Source organism: Argiope bruennichi, chromosome 4, assembly GCF_947563725.1.
Source record: "Argiope bruennichi chromosome 4, qqArgBrue1.1, whole genome shotgun sequence".
NCBI lineage: Eukaryota > Metazoa > Arthropoda > Arachnida > Araneae > Araneidae > Argiope > Argiope bruennichi.
This window is the reverse complement of record NC_079154.1, coordinates 80315500-80337977: the sequence shown is the minus strand read 5'-3', so window position 1 is coordinate 80337977 and position 22478 is coordinate 80315500.

Below are 22478 nucleotides of genomic sequence, written 5' to 3'. Positions count from 1 at the left end.
TATTACATGTAAGCTGTTTTTCACTGGGGAATTCAGTTTCAAAGCAAAAATATAAATATTTAAAATACAAGAAAATATTGTGTCTAAAAGTGCAATCATGATAAATTCTAACGGGTGCCCAAATTTTTTTTCCTTTCAGTACCAAATTCCGATAAAACTGGTTTTGTTTTGATATAATTGAATGCAAATTGTACTGAAATTTAATTTTTAAAATACTTTTCTTGATCAGAAATTCAAAGTCTGAAATTTTTCAAAAATTACCCGTAATTACGTGTATTGTTTTAAAATGCATCTTCTCAAAAAAATTTCAATATTTGCTAACTTTTTTTTGAGAATCCTCATAATAAGTTTAATAATTACGGATCCGATTCTAGAATCTAAATTCATTTTGCAGAAAAAAATATTTCCTCAAAAATTTATTTGATATTTTGGAAAGTATCCAATTTTTTCACCTTCAATATTTATTTATTTTTCTAATCCATGTTTTTACAAATCAATCCTTTTTTCTATTGAGTTGATAGTTGTAAGCTTACAGAAAAAAGTGTCAAGCAATTTGAATAAAATAATGTTTGACTTTTAACATTTTGAAGTAGGCACACGATTTCGGAAAAAATCAAACTGAGATCAAACACAGAAATATTACCATGAAACCAACTTATACCAAATTTCTTATTGTTTTCAACAATAACTAAATTTTCACAAATAAAAAAGTAACAAATATGAAGACGTTAACACTTTTATTGTTTTATCGTCCCCATAATTAATAGTAACTCTAGTTTAATTTAGTTATAATTACAGAAAATTTTCAAAAATTGAGGAAATTTATTTATTTTATTCGTATACCATATTTATTTAGTCAATAGAATATTAAATAGTCAATATATTTAGGAAATTATTCTAATTTTTTTTTCATAAAATGCTTATTAATATTTAAAAATGATTGTAAAACATATAAATAAAATATAAATTTAAAAAAAAATCTTGAAACAAGCAAAGTTTTTAAGAGAAACAATTGTATAAAAATATGCATATAAATATTTTAATCACATTTTTTCATATGAAACAAAACTGTATTATAAATGAAAAAAATTTGTTCATTTGAACTAAATGTTTCATTTTAATTAATTTCAATTTAATTAACTAGTTTGACAGCCTAATTCATGACGTTTTTTTTAATTTATTTGAAAAATTCGACTTTTGAATCTTGCACTTCTAACTGTTTATAATCAAATAATATGATTTCCTGTTGATTCGCATCATTTTAAATCTCTCAAAATTAAAGTAAGCAATAAATTGTGTTAGACTCTTGAGAAATCTAATTTTCTTTTCAAAAATGGTCAAAATTAGAGGACAGAAATAAGCATATAAAGACTTTTGAAATTATAAAAATTACAAACCATAAGTAAACAATAACATTTTCGTTAAACTTTGGGGACTTACTAATAGAAACATAAAATAAAGCAATTGAAGGGATCATGAGCCTTGATAATGTGCTTACAAAATTCATTTCATATTTCTCTGATTAATTATCCTATCCTTTTGAAATTTATTGAGGATTCAGGTAATTATCCAAAGATAATTTTAAGCTCAAAATTTAAAAAGCGACAATTTTATTTATTTTAATAGTGCAAGTCCTTTTGACATCCGCACGAACCTGATTGGATAAGTTTTTATAGAATGAATATCAAGCTCGTGGCCGGATAAAATCCCAAAATTACCTTTTAAACTGGGATTTCAACGGTAATAATAATAATAATGGTATATGTAAACAATTGCGACAGCTGCCATATTTCTTATTCTGTTTTTCTCTCAATTATTATAAATCTATTGCAATTGACAGAACAACGCTGGTTTAAATTATGGGACATCATTCATTAGTTTAGATAATAGGAATAGGGAGTAAAACTATATATTGATAAAAGGACAAACAAATAACCAATTTAAGAAAAAAAATATGCATGATACCAATCATATCAAATTAAAACTCTAAAAGAAAGGAGGGAACACAAGACGTACATTTATGGATTAAAAAATATTTTAGTAAAGAAAATATTCAATTTTATTTTCTTGTACAAGAAACATGCATAAAAAAAGTATTGTAATAAGAATATATCTGTCTGTGAAATCGTTAATTCAAAAATTCTTTGAGACAGACGGATAAAATTTGGTTTATAAAAACGTAGCACCACATTTTTAGATTTCCATCAAATTTTGAACGAAGAGAACATTCTGAGAAAGTCTGTCTGTCCCGCTGTATGAATATAATTTAACACGATAGCTACAATAAAAAAAGAACAGGATGGTTAAAATTTGCTATACAGTTTTAACATCTAAAATATAGATACCTATCAAATTTGGAACCATATCCGTTAAAGGATTGACTGTCTGTCTATCTGTATTTTCACTAGTACCTAAAATCGAGAACTCGAAAATACAATGATATAAAAATGTAAAATTTTGTATGTTTTTTTGTACAATGTAACACAGAACTACAGTTGTTCTGAGTCACATTTTTGCTTCAATCAGTTTGAAACGGCGCGTTTAGAATAAAATTCGATTTTTGGATACCTATTGCTAAATAGCAGGGATTAATTGCCAAAACAATCCCTCAAGTATCAAACAAAAGACTCAGTAAAAAGCTAGATTAACGGCAAAGGTAAATATTTCGTAAATATTGTTCGAAAATATCTTGCAAAGTATTCATCGTCTTCTCCGAAGTCTATAATTTTATGGAAAAGGAAGGGGATAACACCTTTATTAGAGAGTATGCGAGAAAGATTTGGAGAGACTATTCCAGCTGTTTAAAAATTGTAAAAAAGATAATTCCTGATCATTCATTCCTGAACAGTTAAATGGTATCATCCATATACACTTGGCATCTCTTCTGTATTGCCAATTTTCTTACATCAAAATAAGCATAAGTTAGTCAAACACAAGACTATTTTGTATTGGACTCGTAATTTTAATGATATTCTGAAATTTCTTTAATAAAAACAATAGCTTTCATAATAGATTCATTGATAAAGTCGATGATTCTGGATAACACAGGAAAAATTACTTATTTTTTCATAACTGACATTAATCAGATTGCCTGAAATAATTTGATAAATCAATTTTTCGGATATTTTCAAACTTTACAAAATGTCTATACAATTCAAGTACACGAAAAATCACCTTCAAATCGAAATCAAACTGGATTTCTATACCTTTATTTGAATGTATTTATTGAAATTAACATTCAGTTTCGGAGTTAAATGGGACCATTTTTGAACGGACTTCGTAATTTTGAGCCGAATGATAGTGATATCAATATCTAACAAATGATAAATATGGTACATGAGCGGCTTTCCACTCTCCAAGCTTGCACTCCCACACGAACTTAAGGATCTCTGAACCCCTTCGGCAGACTTAATATGCACCAGTTTCAAATACTCAATGGCCCTTCAGACTTGAACGACATGTCTACTGATTTTAAAACAGAATCTTGTTTCCAGTCCATAGTGGCCCCACTTAAATACGATTAGATATTGATTCTTCTAGTTATAGTGAAATACAATTTAGTTTAGTTTAATTTTAATTGCAGAGTGATAGGAAGGTTATTTGGGAATGAACCTTGTAATTTTGAATTATGTATGACGTGGTGGAACCGTGGTCAGATGACGAAGATGATGCCTGAAGTGGCTGCTTTTCTAATTTTTGAAAACATTTGACTCTTGACATACACAAAGCCCACTTATACGGCAGATCTTTTATGGAATTGGGTTTCGAATCTAGAGCTCTCCAATTCCAATCCCTAGATCCTGCCTTATAGCCATGTCAAAACTTTCAAACTTTCCTCATTTCATTGATAAAATTTAAAAAAAAGAATTAATGGAATTTTAAATTCATTTCTTTCAACAACTTTCATTGCAGAAATTTATGCTGCTCCATTTTGTAAAGATAAATAAAAGAATTTTCAACAAAAATATTCTATGTTCTAATTGTGAGAAGAATTTTACGGCTTTTTTACTAGAAAGCTTTGAGATTGTCAAAAGCTATAAAGCAGACAAGGTAACAAGATAATTCAGATAATCAGCTCTTTTATATAAGAACAGTACTTTATCTTAGAATATTTTCGTAAGGGAAAAAAAAAAAAAAGAATGGAAAAAATGTTATATGTAAACATTTATTTCGATAATAGACTTTTTTTTTTTTTTTTTTTTTTTTTTGCTATTTCATCAGCTGTAACACAAATAAAAATTAGATATTTAGAATTACTTTTCATTTCATTTGGATAATTTCATTCACATTAAAAAACAATTATTTTAAAACAATTTTTCAGACATAACTCTTTATTAAGTAATATTTTTATAAACTTAAATCATATGACTTAAATTAAGATTTTTTTTTTTTTCATATGACTCACAGATACTTTTACTTTCTGCCTTTTTCTTTCGAGCTAAGGCATTTCAAAGAAACAAATATAACTCAATCTTATATTCGCGGAAGGAAGTATAGCTAACATTTCCTTCCTTACGTGGCGCGATTTGATTCATTTTGGAATGATATATTTTGTTTCAAACTGTCTGCTTTATTGCATTCTATGATAAAAGAATGATAGTGAAAGTTACTTCAGAACCCACCATGACTTATATATTAAGATAAAACAAAGAATCATAGTAAGACAATAAAATGAAGTCTTGCGTATGTTTTTAACGTGATATTTGTTCCTACTTTGAATGCTGAAAATGACAATGAGACGAGAAAGAACCTTGACAACACCTTAGTAACGCAGCTTGGGGGGGGAGGGAGATGCAACAACAGCATTTTCATTGCATCATGATTTTGGAACTTCACATTTTGTTACTTATAGTAAATAATTGTTAAACAAAGAAGAAAAGTAATCGATGTGTGAATCAATTATGATCAAGACTAGAGGAAGTAGAGCAGGCGTATTTTGCTGAAGTGTTAAATTTTTTTTTCTCACTTCCTTTCTGCTTTTTTTCATATTTCTCGTATAAAAAAAATATAAAAAGGGATCTATTATCAGTGGTTTATTGCAGTTAATTGGCCACCGACCGTGGCCTTTAGCTGCATTAATGGAAAATTTTTGGCTTGAGGTGTGTGAAATTCCGTGGAGTGCAGAAAAACATGCGCAATATGGAAATCAGAAATTAATTTAAAGTATAATGTAGTAAATGAAATTAAAATAAAAGCACATTAAAAATTTTTTTCCCTTCAACATTTTGATAAATATCTGTTGTAGAACTCCCCAAGACTGCGAGAAATAGTTTTGGAATTATGTCTAACTGTCCATGAACATGGGACATCAGAAACCAAAAGAGCTAGAAAAATGAAATTTGCCATGCGATTGTATTGCAAGAAAGGTAGATGCGTATCAATTTTTGAATAAAATTCGCCGAATAATGGATTGCCTGGATGTCTATTTGTATGGATTATTAAGGCATGGTTTGATTTATTAGTGTAGGTATCAAAGCGACTGCTGAACAAACAAACTAGAAATAATCAAGCTAGGAATGGAATTTAATTATTGGCCTATTCACACCAAAATTACGGATCTGTAATATATTTTGGATCCAATCATTTAAAGGACAGAGTTACCTATCAGGGAACAAATGCAAACAGGATTCTGTTCTATTTATTACTTAACCAAGCACAAAGGTGCTATATTGTAGAAGTTAAGGGAGGAACTGTTATAAACTACTTCCATTAGTTTATAACAGTTTTGCTGATCATTCATCAGAAGGAACTTTCTGACGTATCAGGAAAAGGAATTTTCTGATGTATCACTATCTCATTCACACGAATGTTTCAACGGAAATCATAATCTTCCCTAAAGGATTGTGATGGTCCGGAAATTACTTCGATAGTGAGATGAGAGACTTTAAATCATATTCCACTGAAAGTTATTGATGTACTGCAGCCGGTGAAAATTAAACATACTGTATTTTTGGAAAGGTCATGCTGATATGGCATAGAAGCTCCGAAAGTGGAGTTAATTTCTGATACCATCTTCATCATCTGACTATTCAAAATTATAACGTACATTCCGAAATAGTCGTCGTTCAACTTCAAATGAGATACGAGTTTAAATAGCTTAATCTTTCCAATTAAAGAAGCAACTGTTTTGCATCTACAAAAAAGTTTGTAAGATTTAAATTAGTTATTATAACACTAATTTCTCTAAGAAGCATTCTTCTTAAAAGAATTGTTTACTAGCCGTACCAAAGTACTACAAGAATTTTTATGAAATGAAAAAATATGCTAACACTGCAAGCTTTACTGCATTTCTATTAGCAAGAAACTACAAAGAAGATCATTTGATTTTAAACGTGCCCATTCATTTTTAATTCATGTAAATTAAAATTAACCTAATAATTTATTATTAACAAACTAATTAAACCTAAAATCTATATAAAAATAATAATATAATGCAATTAAACTTCAGTTGGTTCTTCAAACTCAATACTCTGAGAGAAGTCTCAGGGAAACAGCCTGAAAGTAACGGTATACTACTTTTTAATAATTCTCTATGGAATTTTGAGCATTAAAAGGCCCAGTATATGTCTAGAGTTCATAACTTCTTGCAGGAACTCACGGCTTTAGAAATCTATCTAAGCTATTAAAAGAAAGTGAAATATAAACTTACAATTCGATTTATAAACTTAATAATTGAAATATGCTGCGATTCAAATAAGTTAAAGATTATTTAAAACAAGCCGCTTTGACAGTTAGCTGATTCATCCGGAATATTGGAATATTTAATTTTAATTAAATATCCTATATATTAATCCTTATTTGTTCAGTTTCCTTAACACGGTATTTTATTTTTATCAAATTGTGATATTCATTAAAGTTGCATCATTTTATTAGCTTAACACTTATTTTATTTAATACCCACATGCACATTCCTAATGATCCCATGACATCATATTATTAATAGAAGTATAAAAGTAATATGTTTTCTAATTGCATTTTTACTATAGTGGTACCCATTTTCTTATTTCTCATGGAAATCGAACAGATAATAAACAGAATTTTTTCTCCTTAGCTTCCAATAATGGAAGAAAATCATGTGATTAAATATTAGATAAAACCAAAAAAAAAATATTTAAATTTCATAGTAATAATAAAAATTATACAAAAAATAAATAAAAAAAATTGTGAAACATCAAGGAAAATTGAAAGACACATAAATTGGTGCTTCAAAAGATAATTTAATGAATTTTAAAACGGTATAAAAATTATTTTTGCACAATACAATTTTTGGAAATTCATCGTGGAAAAATTCGAATAACTCAATTTTCAATTAATTAAATTTTTTAAAAAATGAATTAGGTAGCTTTAGATCAAACGGTGTGGAGAGCGTGCGAACACGCAGTCTTTTATCATGAGTTCAGATAGAGTTGGAGCAGAGAGTTGTATTTTTGAGTTATTGATAGCTAGATAATTTTCCTTTTGACAACCCAAAGTTTAACATAAATCTGATTTTGCTGGGAAAAATATGCCGAATTTCATTGATCTAGCTTGATGGATTTCAGAGTTTTCGTTTTCATACACATGCAACTAAACAGCGTAGAAGATATCTGTTTAAGCAGATTATATAATTACACTGAGTAGCTTAGCTAAGGCAAGGTCATAGGTAGATTGCTTACAAATTTTTATTATCATAAATATCAAATAAATAAGTTTACAAAAAAATACAAATTTTGTGATTTATGAAAAATTGTGAATGTAGTGGATGTCAATATCCAATTATTATAATTAGTATTAAAGGAAATGCAATTAATTATTTATGAATAATATATTGTAGGAATATTAATTATTATTTTAGGTGGTTATGCTACATTTCTCTAACAAGTCATGAAAAAATAATATATATATATATGTAAGCATTATTTTATGTGAAGCAGAATGCAGTTTTGAAGACAATGAAAAGACTTTCTATTTCGTAACGTCGTTTTATTTCATTTTGGAGAAGCAGGCATATGTACAAGCGATGAGCACACAGAACGACACAGAAAGGAATAAGGAAAAAGCTCTTGAACATTTTATCCTTGGTCTTATATAAACGTATGATTTTGACAGGGAAAATATTTCTTCATAGTGCTAATATAATGAGATTTCGATAGGGATTTTCGCTACACGCGCTGTCAAGGCAGGGGAAACACAGGGAGGTTTAAAAAAAGAATTTCCTAGTCAGCGGTATTTTGTCTCTTCACGCGGAGTGAGGGAAAGTTAGGCTTTTACCCGATTCAGCAATTTTACAAAGCTCTCTTGAATTAATTACGTAGAGAAAGTGGAATTGGATCACGAAATAAGAGAATATTTTAGAATGAAGTTACTATGGGCTAAATTAAGATAAAATCTTGGAAATTAATTAAATTGAAATTAAAGTTTTAAAATATCATTACATATATATATATATATATTGCTATATTAGTTCGAAGTTAATAATTTCCCTATAATCTAGCAGAATAATTAAATGCTTTTATTTATAAATAAGAATAATTTGAGCAAATAATCATTATTAGTTTATCAAATATATAATTTCTGAAGCTGTACATATTTTGGAATGTAAAACTCAATTGAGCAATTATCAATTATCAAAGAAGGATCCAATAATACTCACTATCTAAGGGAAGAGAAATGTCTGTTTAACATTGTATTAACATTTTGTAAATGCATATTTTTCTTAGACGATTTTTTTTTGTTCAAAATTTTATATAAATCTGCATATTTATTTTTCTAAACTTTACACAATAAATGTAGCCATATACCCGTTCCATTGTTGAATTATCATGCACACATGAGCAAACAGATGTAACACTAAAAAAAAAAAAAAAAAAGGACTGTGAGAACTTTAAAAAGTGGAGTTTATTAAAAATCAAGATACCGAACTAGATATTTTCCCTTCTGTCATTCTTCATATACGAGAAAGTAAGAAGCACAGTATTTCAGAATATAATGAAACGCTTCTTTTGAGGTCATTCTATATAAAGTGCTTATTATATAATCTTTGATAGACAAAGTAATTAAAAAAAACCAATCATGAGATACTGAACTTAAAATTGCGTTTTTAATTACATCATATTACCGAACCTTGAACTTTTTAAAAATAGATCGCCTCCGTAAAAGTTGAGAAAAACCGATTCGTTCTTTTATACAACCGCATTTATTTCATACAACAAAATGCTGACGTATTATAAAAGAAGAGGGAAATTACATTTAACGGAACATTGTAACTAACTGACGTAAATGATATGACCTTTCTCAGGAAACTTTCAGCTGCCTAAAAAAAATCGCAAATTCGATCTGCTTCGCTTTGCGGAAGTTTCCCATCAAGCCAACTTAAATAGATGAACTGTCAAAACTGGCAGATTCTAATAAATTCGTCATATTTTTATTTTGAAATATTATCCTTATTTGAATTAATTAATTATTAATGCAAAGAAAAAGAAAATAGACTTTGACAAAAGAATCCAGTGATATATTTCGAAATTACGCTATCATACAGCGACTAAGCTAACATATTTCCGTGACATCCACGGAAATATGTTAGCTTAGTCGCAGTAGCGGCGGAATAGTCAAGTGTGGGTGAAATAATCGATAAATTGAAGTATGCTCAAAGAAAAAAAAGGGCTACTCTTGGACCAGTTCTTTTAGGTGCTGATTCGCTACATTTTCGGAAATTATCGTCAGCGTTTTCCTCCGATTTTTTTCCATATTTAGCATAAAGATATAATTTAAATTGTAGGAATAAAAACGAATAATCTTTTATTGTTTTTTCAACGAATCGTTCTTGAATTGATATTAATGAAATCCTTTTTCTTCTTTTTCCCCTGGCTTTCCAAATTTTGAAACAATAATTTCGAAAAACATGACTAATTGTACTTTCTAAGGTGATGAAAAGACTTTTCTTTTCATCGCCTTAAGAGAGCACAAATTTTATTTCTCCCCCTCCAACGAAATTTTTTGAAAAATAATTTTTTATTATTATCATTCTTATAACCATCCTGATTTGTAAGAAAAAAAAAATCATTACATCTAAACAATCGTATTATAAAAATATAAATAATATTTTTTTGAAGGGAAGTGAACACTAAGTAAATAAATGCGATAATTATTAAAAATGCGTATTTTTTTTTAACTAAATGAGAATAAGAATGGACATGTTTTTTCAAAAACAATTTTTGTGCGCTTACTTTAAGTAAATTTATATTATAGTTTTGTAGAATAGTATAGCGAAATACTGAGAGTGTATTATTTAAATAAAATGCTAACACAGACGGACTGGGTTAAAAACATAAATACAGATCCACGATTGTAGTGTAATTTTGTCTATTCAGTTCGCTGTGTTTTAGAATTCTGATAAGCGAGGACGGAAGCAATCCCTCCCCTCTATTGTGGAAGGTTTAAACTGACGATTTATCCAAATATCAAGGTTAAAATGTTTCATAATTATTGCACTTTCTCTATGTATAATTCATATACCAGAAGGTTAAAGCTATTTTCTTCCGGATTTGATAGTTTTCTTTCTTCCCTCTTTATTTTGACGTTGTTAGAGTAGATTAAAATTCATTTATTACCAGCAGTAGTTGGTTTTGACTGCATGAGGCCACAGGCGTAAAATTATTTTGAGGTCCCTCCTATGAAAATTCTATTAATGATAAAAATGCAAAAGTAAATAAACTTATTTACTTTTTAATTTTATATTTTTTCTTTTTCTTAATATAGTTATTTATGTATCTACATATATTCGTTACAGTTCTTATAAAACTATATATGAACTATAATAAATATATATAAAAAAATGCATGTAATTAGTGATTAATGATCTCATTTCTTATTTTCTAAAAATTGAATACATTTTTTTATTTATTTCATATAAAAACATATCAAACAGATAAGAAATTACAAAACCTTTGCTGCCTTTTATTATTATTATTTCACTATAAACAGGTTTTTCTGATAATATAAAAAATAAAATTATAAAGATTTCTTTCGGTCTTTACGTCGAAATAAAGGGATTCAATATAGTAATCAATAAAAAGGGTACCTAAGCAATAAATCTTTGTATTAAACAAGAAAAAAAAATCGAGGAAAATTTTTTAATAAATATAAATTTTATTCTCTTCTGTGTTAAAGTTTATTAAAAAATGCAAACCAACTAAAAAGTAGTCGAAAAATAAGCTCATTAATCTATTATATTATACTATTAACAAAAAATTGTAAAAGGTGCATTTTGTATTTCTTTTAAACTGTGAGCTGAAATAAACAGTGTCAGATCTTTTTGTCCCAAAGGGCAAATTGCAATAGACCAGAAAGGATCTTACAGCAAAAATTGATTTGTATAAATAATATTAATGTTTTAATTTAAAGCAATGTATACAATAAAATGATTTTAGACAGCATAAATATAATTTTATGCATAGAAATGATTGAAAACTGTATCATATATTTTGAAAATGAATGTCTGAATTTGATGAATTGTCTGGTGCGATATAAGCAGTGAATCGTGTAATCATGATTTTTTTAAACAAATTAGATGAACCTGAATCATCGTTTGCAGGGCCTTCATATTACGAATGAGATATTTATCAATAATTAGAAGTGGAAAAATATGCATTGAATTCAACACAGTCGTATTTATTACCTCCCTATTATTTCTCTGCTATCTGCACTCAGTTTCATACTTTTCTCTCTCAGTGATTGCATTTATCTGTCGAAGGTTAACCTACAATTCGTCAGAGAGGCGCTACCTTAGTTCTGTCAGTATAAATCACATTTAAAAAAGCTTGAAAATGAATCAGAAAAGTAGAAACCGTAAGCATATAAAGTAGCAGTATGAAAAAAAAAAAAAAAAAAAAAAAATCTGAACAAATTGATTTGTGTCATTTTTAATATCTTTTCGTTATTTCTAAATTCCAATTTTTTTTATTTAGATTTTATTATCTTCATTGAGTAAAATTTCAACCATGATTTTGCTTTCTTTATTTAGTATCGATTAACAAATACACATTATTTTGTAATGTAATCCTTTTTACTTTTGTCCCTTAATTTTCAGTTATTTTTAAAATTTTATATGCTCCTTTCGTGAGGTGTAATTGAATATTTGATGCTTCACTCATAGGCTTGTCCTTCAGCTATCAATTTGATTATGAAAACGCTAGAATACGGTGAATCGGTTTCAAGCATAGATGAATCTTATTTGAAAGAAACACATATCCTTCTATTAGTAATTTCTGATAAAAAGTTGTTCCTTAAATACAAAATAACATATTCCTTTATATATATCTTCCTTCATGATTTCTAAACATGAAGGAAGATAAACAGGAAGAAGGACAATAAACGCAAGAATAGTAGTGGGATAAGATTATTTAATTACGTTTGTGAAAAGATTGAAATAAATAAATAAAAAAAAACGGTAGAATTCGATTTTGCAAGTCAGAATAAATTATTAACATTAGATAATCGTTTGATAAAAATATTTAATATCGTTTGCAAAACGTTTAAAATAACCGAAAAACGATGCATTTCGATTTTGCAAAAAAAAAAAAAAAAAAAAAAAAAAAAAAGAAGAAAAGAAAGAAAATTAAGAATAATCATTAAAAATAAGAATAAGCATAATACAAGAATAAAATATAATAAAATTATTTAATTTCGTTTGTGAAACATTAAAATATGCGATAAGGTGGAAATTTTATTTTGCAAGCAAGAATAAATTTTAAAGGAAAGGCTTACCTGAATAAAATCGACCTCGACTGCTTGTAACTTAATAATATATCACTGACCGGTTGACTCCAAGTAGACGTTGTTATACTGGATTTTTACTCGAAGTTTTCTTTATCTCTGTCATTATTCAGATAACGATATCGTCCCCTCTGTTGCTATCTCGGATTTGGGTAGAGTTCACCTGGTTCAAAGGGATGAATAATGAACCCCGATTCATGACCCCGGTTGGAATTTGACCTTCAACGTCACGAAAGAAAGATTGCTGTAGAAAAAAATTTGCTTACTTAAATATGCAGAACGCTGTTCAGTTTTTTTTTACGAAGAAAAAAAAAGATAAGACCTGTAATACTTCGGATGAAAATTATATTGATAAGAAGGACGAAAAGGGTAACCAGGGCCAACTTTTAGGACTGAGATTCTGAATTTTTTTGGTATCCTGGGGCTTAATTTCAATGATTTATTTTAATCATTTGTCTTCTAAAGATTTTTGTTTGCACTATTTCTTGATGGGATATTACATAATTATTAATTGGATACTTTTCGTGCTGTTTGTATTTACCAATTTAAAGTGACATCAATTATTAGTATATTAATAGAATTTATGTTATTTTAATTATTGTTATTAGAATTTTTGTGGTCATCTTATGCATAATTGAGCCTCTTCTTTTGTTATTTCAACTCGCTTTCAGAGGGAATAGGCATCCTGCTTTTTAAGTTCCACTGCTTTAAAATATCTTCAATTCTAAGCAAAAAAAAAAAAAAAAAAAAAAACAGTATTTTCTGTTTACCACATAAAGAAAGGAATAAGTGCAGCATTTTATAACTTTTCTCTTCAAATGTGTGAACAGAAATAATACTACATCATTATAATGATAGTAATAAGATAAATGATAGTAACAAATTCTGATTTTACACTTCACTATGAGTATGAGTAATTTGTTTTTTTAATTTTTTTATGTACGAAATATAAAAAAAGCACTATAATCATCAAAAAATTCGAACTCGATTCAAGAACCAAAGTTGGTAAAACATATTTTTTTGCATCTTGTCTGTCTGCACACACGATTGTTCAAAAATTTTTTGAGCTGGAAGATGGAATTTTGCATATGGATTTTAGACCACATTTGTAGATTTCTTTCAAATTCTGAATGAAATATATTCAAAGGAAGTGCGCATGTTTGGATGTTCAAATACAAATGAACTCGATAATTTCAAAAAGTAAAAGGATAAAAATTAGTACACAGGTTTAGCATCTAAAGATATTTTCGAATTTTGAACCAAATCCGTGAAACAGTTGACCGTCTATCGGTTTGCACTAACTCATTAAGCAGTGAAATTCAGTAAGTGATCTTGTGACCACAATTGTTGTTCAGTGACAAATTTTGTTTATCATTGATTTAAAAAAAAAAGGCTTCCAAAATACATAATCGCACAAAAGATCCAGCAAGAAATTTAGATTCCCGCCTAAGATTGATATTTTGTAACCAACGCATTCGCGGCCTTATCTAAACTCCATAATCTTATGTGGGAGGGGGGGGGAGATAAAACCTTTTCGTAGAACACGTGAGAAAGTTTCGGGAAGACCAATCCTACTGGTTTCTTTAGAAAACTGAATAAGCGGGAATTTTCAATAAATTATATTTTATTCACTAATTTCATTCAAATTTTTTTCAATAAATTATATTTAATTGAAAATATGTTGAATTTCGGTTATATAACATGTAAACAGACTATGTCCATTTTTATTTTTGTTTTTATACTTCAAATTCTCATAAAAATACATGGAATAAGTTAAACGAAAAACAATTAATTTTGAATTCTAAATATTAATTCATTTATTTTAATAAAGAACACTCACGATTATCCGCGGAATTGGGTGGCGCGGCCGCCGCGGATAACAAAAATCGCGGATAATCCGAAAAAAGCTGAAAGCGGGTATAGCAAAAGAGAAAACAGTCATTCCAACTTCGAAAAATCGTTTTATGTACATTAAAACGTAAAATAAACAGCAGGAAATGTTTAACTAACGCTTAATATTTTAGTATATCACTCAAAACTAACCTAAAATGCATTTTGTTAATGAAAACAGAAAAGTGCTTTGTACTTACGAGAGGCATCAAGGATACACAGAAAAATTAATGCATATGTACTGAATGTATTAGGTAATTACAAAAGCATTACTGTGAAACTACACCTTTTTGAAGAAATCAGTCATTTGTGTTTGCTTTTTGCTTTGGAAGCATTTTCTCTTTGCCTGGGAGAAAAAAAAAAAAAAAAAAAAACTTAGTGCGGCAGGCGCGGATAATCGGGAGTCTACTGTAGTGCTTCTTCACATTTATTTCTTTTCTCTTATAAGAAGTAGGGAAAAAAAATACTATAAGCGTCAAAAGGGTAAAAGGCAAAATTTTAACACATTTCAACTTTTAAGCTTTTCTATTTTTAATCTGAAAAAAAAAAAAAAAAGCAATTACTTTCTTATATATGGAGTAAACAAAGAAAATACTGTAATTGGTTAAAAACCAACTTCGACATTTTGATGAATATTTATGCTTTAGATATCTCTTGAGTTCGAAAAACAAATCAACAAATTTTTAAAATCAAGTTTCTTTGTTTCTATCGTTCTGTCTGTGAACAGATAACTCAAAAGAGCTTTAAGATAAAGGAATGTAGTTTAGTAAGAGGGTCTGACATCAAATTTGAAGATTTCTATCAAATCTGGGGCGAAATCCACCTGGAAGAAATCTGATTGTCATTTTGTTCACATGTATGTGAAAACAATAACTCAAAACGGCAAAGAGATGCTTCGGCGAAATTTGATACAGAATGTTGTCACCAGGACTGTAAATGCGCACTAAATTTTCGACCAAATCCATCTCTGCAACGATCATTTGCCGATGTGAATAAACAATTGTTCAAAACGATCTAGACAAACGCTCTAACGCTAACTGAGAAAAAACGCTTCAAAACGCTACAAAAATGCTTCCTGAAAAAACGCGATTTTACACACACACACAAACATTTTTTATAACTAACTGTTAGAACCTTTTTCTATCTTCTCTCATACTGACAATGTCATATAGTGTCATCTCGGACCCGATTTCAAAATGGTAAAACTGAGTGTAAGTTCAAAAATATAGGTAACGATAGATAAACTGTAAAATGAATACTGTAATATAGCAGATTCTTTCAAATAACAATTTAAACTAAGTGCATTCATGATTTTTTCATTTAAATAACCTGTTCATATATACAGTGGCTTAAAAAATTGAGAGTACATCATACTTTTAATTCATAAATCCGACTTTCAATATAAATAACACATTACCGGGAAGTGCAAACGTGATTTTATTTTTACACATAACAAATGGTTTAATTTAGAGTAAAAATAAAGAAAAATCAACGAAAAATTTCTAAATTGAAAATTTTCAGAAGCATTTTAAATAAACATACGCAGAATTTTGCCTCAAAAAATTGAGAATACACCAATGAAATTTTTGCAATATCACGCATAGAAATAAAGTGTCGCTATTAAATTGCATGTCTTTTGACTCTTATAATGGTCTCTAAACGTCATGGTACCGATTCGACCCATTTTTGAAAGTATCTGATAATATTTTACCCCATTCTTCTTGCACCACTTGTTTTAAATGGGTTTCGTTTCTAATTTTGTGTTTTTAAACCCCTTTTTCGGGTATGCCCACGAATATTCAATGGCATTGATGTCGGGGTACTGTGGTGGTGTGTGTAACTGCTATTTAAATGAAAAATACACCATATTTTGAAGTTACGTGTATTCTGTTTGGCATCGTTGTCTTACTGGAAAATGAAATTTCCATCTAAACCCAAATTTTTTAGCACTTTCCTTTAGATTGCTGCGAAGTATATCCAAGTAAACCGTATCATTTATAATGCCATTTATAAAAATTAAATTTCCTACCCCGAATGAAGCCATGTAACCTCAAATCATCACAGAGTCACCACCATGTTTAACTGTAGGACGTAAATTTTTTTGATACAAAGCAGTATTAGGCTTTCTCCATGTAGTAAGATAGTTGTCACTGCCAAAAATGTTGAGGTTTCTTTCATTACTAAATATAGATTTCTTCCAAAGGTTATTGGTCTTCAATTGATGAGTTTTTGCAAACTTTAAATACTTTTTCTGAATTTGCAAGCTGGTGAACGGTTTCTCTCTTACAATGTTACCTTTATATCCAGCTTGTTTAATGGCATTTACCACAGTTTCAGCACTTACACTTCTGCCTATGATTTGAAAAGTTTCTGCAACAAGTTGGATGAACCATATGGTAGCAGCAGTCTAAAGGAAAGTGTTAAAAATTTGGATTTAGATAGAAATTCCATTTTCCAGCAGGACAACGACTCCAAATAGAATGCACGTAACGTCAAAATATGACGTCTTTTTCATTGTAAACAACAGTTACACACACCACCACAGTACCCTGACATCAATGCCATTGAATATTCGTGGGGGATACTCGAAAAAGTGGTTCAAAAATACAAAACTATAAACAGCACCCATTTAAAACAAGTGGTGCAAAAAAATGGGGTAAAATATCTTCAGATATCACCAAAAATGGGTCGAATCGGTACCATGACGTTTAGAGACCATTATAAGAGCCAAAAGACATGCAATTTAATAGTGACACTTTATTTCTATGCGTCATATTGCAACAATTTCATTGGTGTATTCTGAATTTTTTGAGGCAAAATTCTGCGTATTTTTATTTAAAATGCTTCTAAAAATTTTCAATTTAGAAATTTTTTGTTGATTTTTCTTTATTTTTACTCTAAATTAAACCATTTGTTATGTGTAAAAATAAAAACAAGTTTGCACTTACCGTTAATGTGTTATTTATATTGAAAGTTGCATTTATCAAGTAAAAGTAAGGTGTACTCTCAATTTTTTGAGCCACTGTAGGTAAGATCGAAAAATATTCATATGTAATCAGTATGTGATTCGTATTTAAATATTTTCTCAAAAAAAAAAAAAAAAAAAAAAAAAAAACATTATTTTACAAAAAAAAAAAAAAAAAAAAAAAAAACCTTTTGAGCAAAGCTCGGTATTTCTAGTACTAATATATAAACGAATTGGTTGGAATTAACTATATGGTTGCGATTTCTTCCGTTTTTTAGCGGCTTTCTAAATCGGATGGACATAACAATGCTCGCTCGAGCATTCGCATTTTATATCAAACAAGTTCAAAAATTTAAAAAAAAATTACTATTAATAAATGTATTATTTTTGTTTCTTAATCATTATAAGAACAGAAATTACTTATTCAATTATAAGACCAGGAATGGACTATAATTAATATCTTTGTAAGATTTGTTTATAAATTTCATTCAACAACTAGCAAGTGAAAATAAAAAAATTTATATTCAATAAAAAAACGAAGATAAACCACAGTTTCATTCCTTAGTTTTTAACAACGGAAGAAAATATGAGATTAAAGATTTGATGATACAGTGAAAACGATTTGAATTTCATTGCAAATATGATATTTTCTTTAGATTGTCAAAAATTTGTGCGCCAGTTAAATTTGTATATTATTAAAAAGATAATTTTTTATTTTGACAAAATTATTTTTGTATGATAATATTTTTGTAATTTGATAGAAAACATTGCAATTTTCATTAATTTTTAATTAATTAAATTAAAAAAAAAACGCTTTCAAAAGCGCATTCCACTTTCCAAAGATTGATTGTGCATACTTTGATAGTTCTGAGTTTAGAGGTTTTTTCTGAGCAAAAATCAATAAACTAGGTCACAACAAGTCCTTAACTCACATCCGCTTTTATTACTCTGTCTAGACGTACTGCTATCTCGTTAACAATACCTCAGACATGATTGTGACAGATTAATTAAGGAAAATTTTAATAGAAACTGTCATGCACATTGACAGACTGCTTAAAAATTAATAAAAAAAAAGTATTATTTGCAGTACACTTTAGATTTAAATTTATAGAAACATCAAAAGTTTTATTTTCCTTGCAGTAGAATCTTCTCTATCCATACAATTCATGATGCTCAAATAAAAAAAATAATTTCTAAAACCGGTTTGAAACATATAGTAATCTACTAACAGAAAGAAATTAGATACGACACAAGCTTGGAACAAAAGAGAGAGAGAGAGAGAGAAAAGCTGGGTTTTATAAAATTATGAATTTTGCAAAATATAAAGACCGAGAAGTAAAATAAATATGAATAAATGAATAATAATCTGAACAGAAAGTACTTGTGGTGTTATAAATATTAACGCTGAAAGCCACATTTCCGCAGTACAATACAGTAAGATACAATAACTGTATTTTACTGTGGTTATTTCGGCATTTACGAATTTTGAAAACAATAACCGATTGATAATAGTATTTGAATTGCATAGCCATAGTCGACTACTCCGACGCGCCGGTAAAAACACGGAAAAACCTGAATGATGGTTGAGTCCTAAGTGCCGTCTTCAACCATGGTACAACCTCTTCCGCAAGAAGCACGTACCATAATCGATAGGAGGTAGCCACCCTATATTATTTTTGTACCTACCAGGGCGACGAGAACCAACCACCATACCTGAAGCTTCTCATTACCATTTTTGAGGTGTCCTCGGGGGTAACTTACTTGGTTAAAATCAGTTATATTTTAATCACATCAAGGGAAAAAGAAAAAAGAAAGAATAATTTATCTCAGGACAATTTAAAATTTATTTCATAAATAATATTAAAATTCTGATTTTTTAATAATTTTCTCGGGTTTGTCCATTAATTTGCTTTCTTAATAAAGTCTTGAAATTACAAAGAGACATTGTGGCTACCTTATGCATCATCAGTGTACTGCTAAAAATGACAAGTTGGAAGAAAAGGAAAAATGAGTTAATATGTTCTTGTTTTAAAATGTCATATCTCACAGAAAAAAAATCAGGTATAGAACCATATATACGCTTCTCATTTATATGACCTTTATATAGCCATTTCATTACAGTTTCAATTATTTCGTAATTATTGAAACCGTAAAGTACTTCTTTTACATATCGTTTTCGTTGTTGGTGAAGATTGGAATCTTCTGAGAGCTGAGATAAATTTCGAGAAGTATGTTAACTATGATAACGATATCATAACTACGGTATGATTTGAAATTAATGAATTAATGACAGATAAATTGTCTGGAGCTATTTTATGCGATAGCAATGAAAGTGAAGAAATCCTTCCAAATTTCCTTGAAGACACAATGCTCTATTAATACAGAATGCTCAACAAAACCGCTAGGATATCTTCATGATATTGTGTGATTTCAAAATATTTAAGAACATAGTGGAGATATCATACAATATCTAGTACTAATAGAATAAGCTTCACTGAAAATATTCATTCCTATTTTGTTTGTCACATGTGTAAAAAAAGTAATTAATATAATTCGATTTATAATTTTTTGCTCTCTTATTCACTTACAGGCAATCGAAATGTCGGCTATTTGAATATTTTTTTTAATTAAATATCAAACTACATGTATATAAATCGCATAATATGTAATTTCTACTCAAAATATGTAAGAAATTGTAGGATTTTTCTCACTTTTTTCTGAATGATACTTAATTTTAAAATTTAATTATTGTTTTCAGTACCATATAGAAATAGATTAGAACTATTTTTAAAATTTTTAAGGTTATTACTTTTAAATAAATTTACATTAGTAGCATTAAGTTCGTAATAATCAAGGTTGTTTATGAAAATTTTGACTACGCCTCATTTTATTTATGTGTCGTTTTATGCCTCTTGGTGGAAGTATAAACAGCGCTTTACTAAATGTCAGTGTATAGTTAGCATACAATATATGTATGTATATAGTTAGCATACATACATATATATATATAGAGAGAGAGAGCTTTATTGCTCTCGTCCAAACTAGTTGAATTAAATTTAATCTTTCCCTAAACTTGCAAATTAAAGTAATTAATCCAAATTATGATATGAAGGTGCTCGTGACCACTTTGTCACACTGCGGAACTCCAAAACATCGCGACGTTGCCGTTGCAGTGCTAAGCAAAATATTTTCTACGGAGATAACATTTTAAGACAAGAATCCGTTCCCCGAACCCTAAGACTAAAGATAAACCTTTAAAAAATATAATCTTGACCATTAGTTTTATAAGTCACAACTGTCACCTTGGTATGATGGAAGCAGATTTTACTTCAACCATACTTGTTTACAAAGATTATCTATATATTTATTTTTTGTGGAAATGTCTAGAACAACATATTATCGATTCGATCAACTACCGTACTAAAATTTCACGACTCTTCTGTTCTACAGATTATGCTGTAATTCTTATCTTTTTGGGTCCGATTAGATAACATATTTTGCCTTAAGTTAACAGATCTTTTAATGAGTAGTAGAGATAAAATTCTTTCTCTTTTATGAAAGTATAATCACAATTCTTTTTTTGATTTATTGTAAAAAAAAAATCATTATTGTAATTTGTGTATACTATTATATAAGAAAACATGTTCCGTTTAGAATTCCGTCCAAAATGTTTAGAAATTAAAAATGATGTTTTAAATTTAAATTCATGAAAACATTAAACTAAAACATCCACTGTAAAGAAGTGTTTTAACTGACTGGACCATTGCTAATAACTGGACATTGCACTAGAATACTGTTGAGTCTCAGTTTACTTCATGGTATTAAAAGAATTAGATAAAACAGGGAAAATGCATTTGCTCTATACGCATTTCAAAAGTTGCAACATTGGGTTAAATTATTTAAGATCTTCTTTTTCTTACGTTGTAGCTTATAGAATATGTAAAAGAAAAGAAAAAAAAAATTAAATCCTCAATTAATTCAGTCTAAAGAGTTTATGGCGGATTTCCACGTTCTAAATTTTTCTCACTAGGATTCATTTTTTTAAAAATTTAAGTCAGTCTAATATGATAAAGTAAACGCATGCAGCTGAAAAAATTTGGTTTGCAATCATTGAACCAAAACTGCAGATATTGATTAAATTTTAAATGACATCCATTTATTCGAAACCCGTTTGTCCGTCCATCGACGTGTAAACATAAATAAAAAAAAGTTAGAAACATTACATTTAGTGTATGATTTATTATCGCGATTGTTGATCTGTATTTTGAACCAATATAGTAAAACATGCCTGCCTGTTAGTCGTTTTGCTCATGGCTATATCACAATTTTTACCGTAAAATGTTACATCTTAAATAAATAAAATTTGTTATGTAACATGTGTTATGACACCAACATTCTAGCTTGGCATAAAATTTTGTTATACGGTTGTCTTTCCTATACTATGAAACATATAGCACATCATATTGGACAACTATACCAAAAAGTCGAAGAGAGAAAATCCCATTTCTTTTCTTTCTGAATTCCAATTCTCTATATTCTTAGAACATTAAAAAAAAAAAAAAAAAGATATGTTGACTAATTTTTTTATAATTCGGTCCCGCTCCTCCTAAAACTAGTCTTGCTATAAAAAAAACAAGGCAGCTACAACTAGCATTAGAGTTTCCATTTATAAAAATTGCAACTTTTGTAACTCTTATAAAATTTTTTTATTCTAAGTTTATTCAGATTTGAAATATCAAATTCTGGTGAGATTTTTGATACAGAAATGCGTCTCAATGATGTAGAAGAGTTAGCAGCAACTGGGGGATAATAGGACTCCTTCGCCATTCCCGGTCGTCATCATTAGTTAAATAATCGTAATCAACGTCAA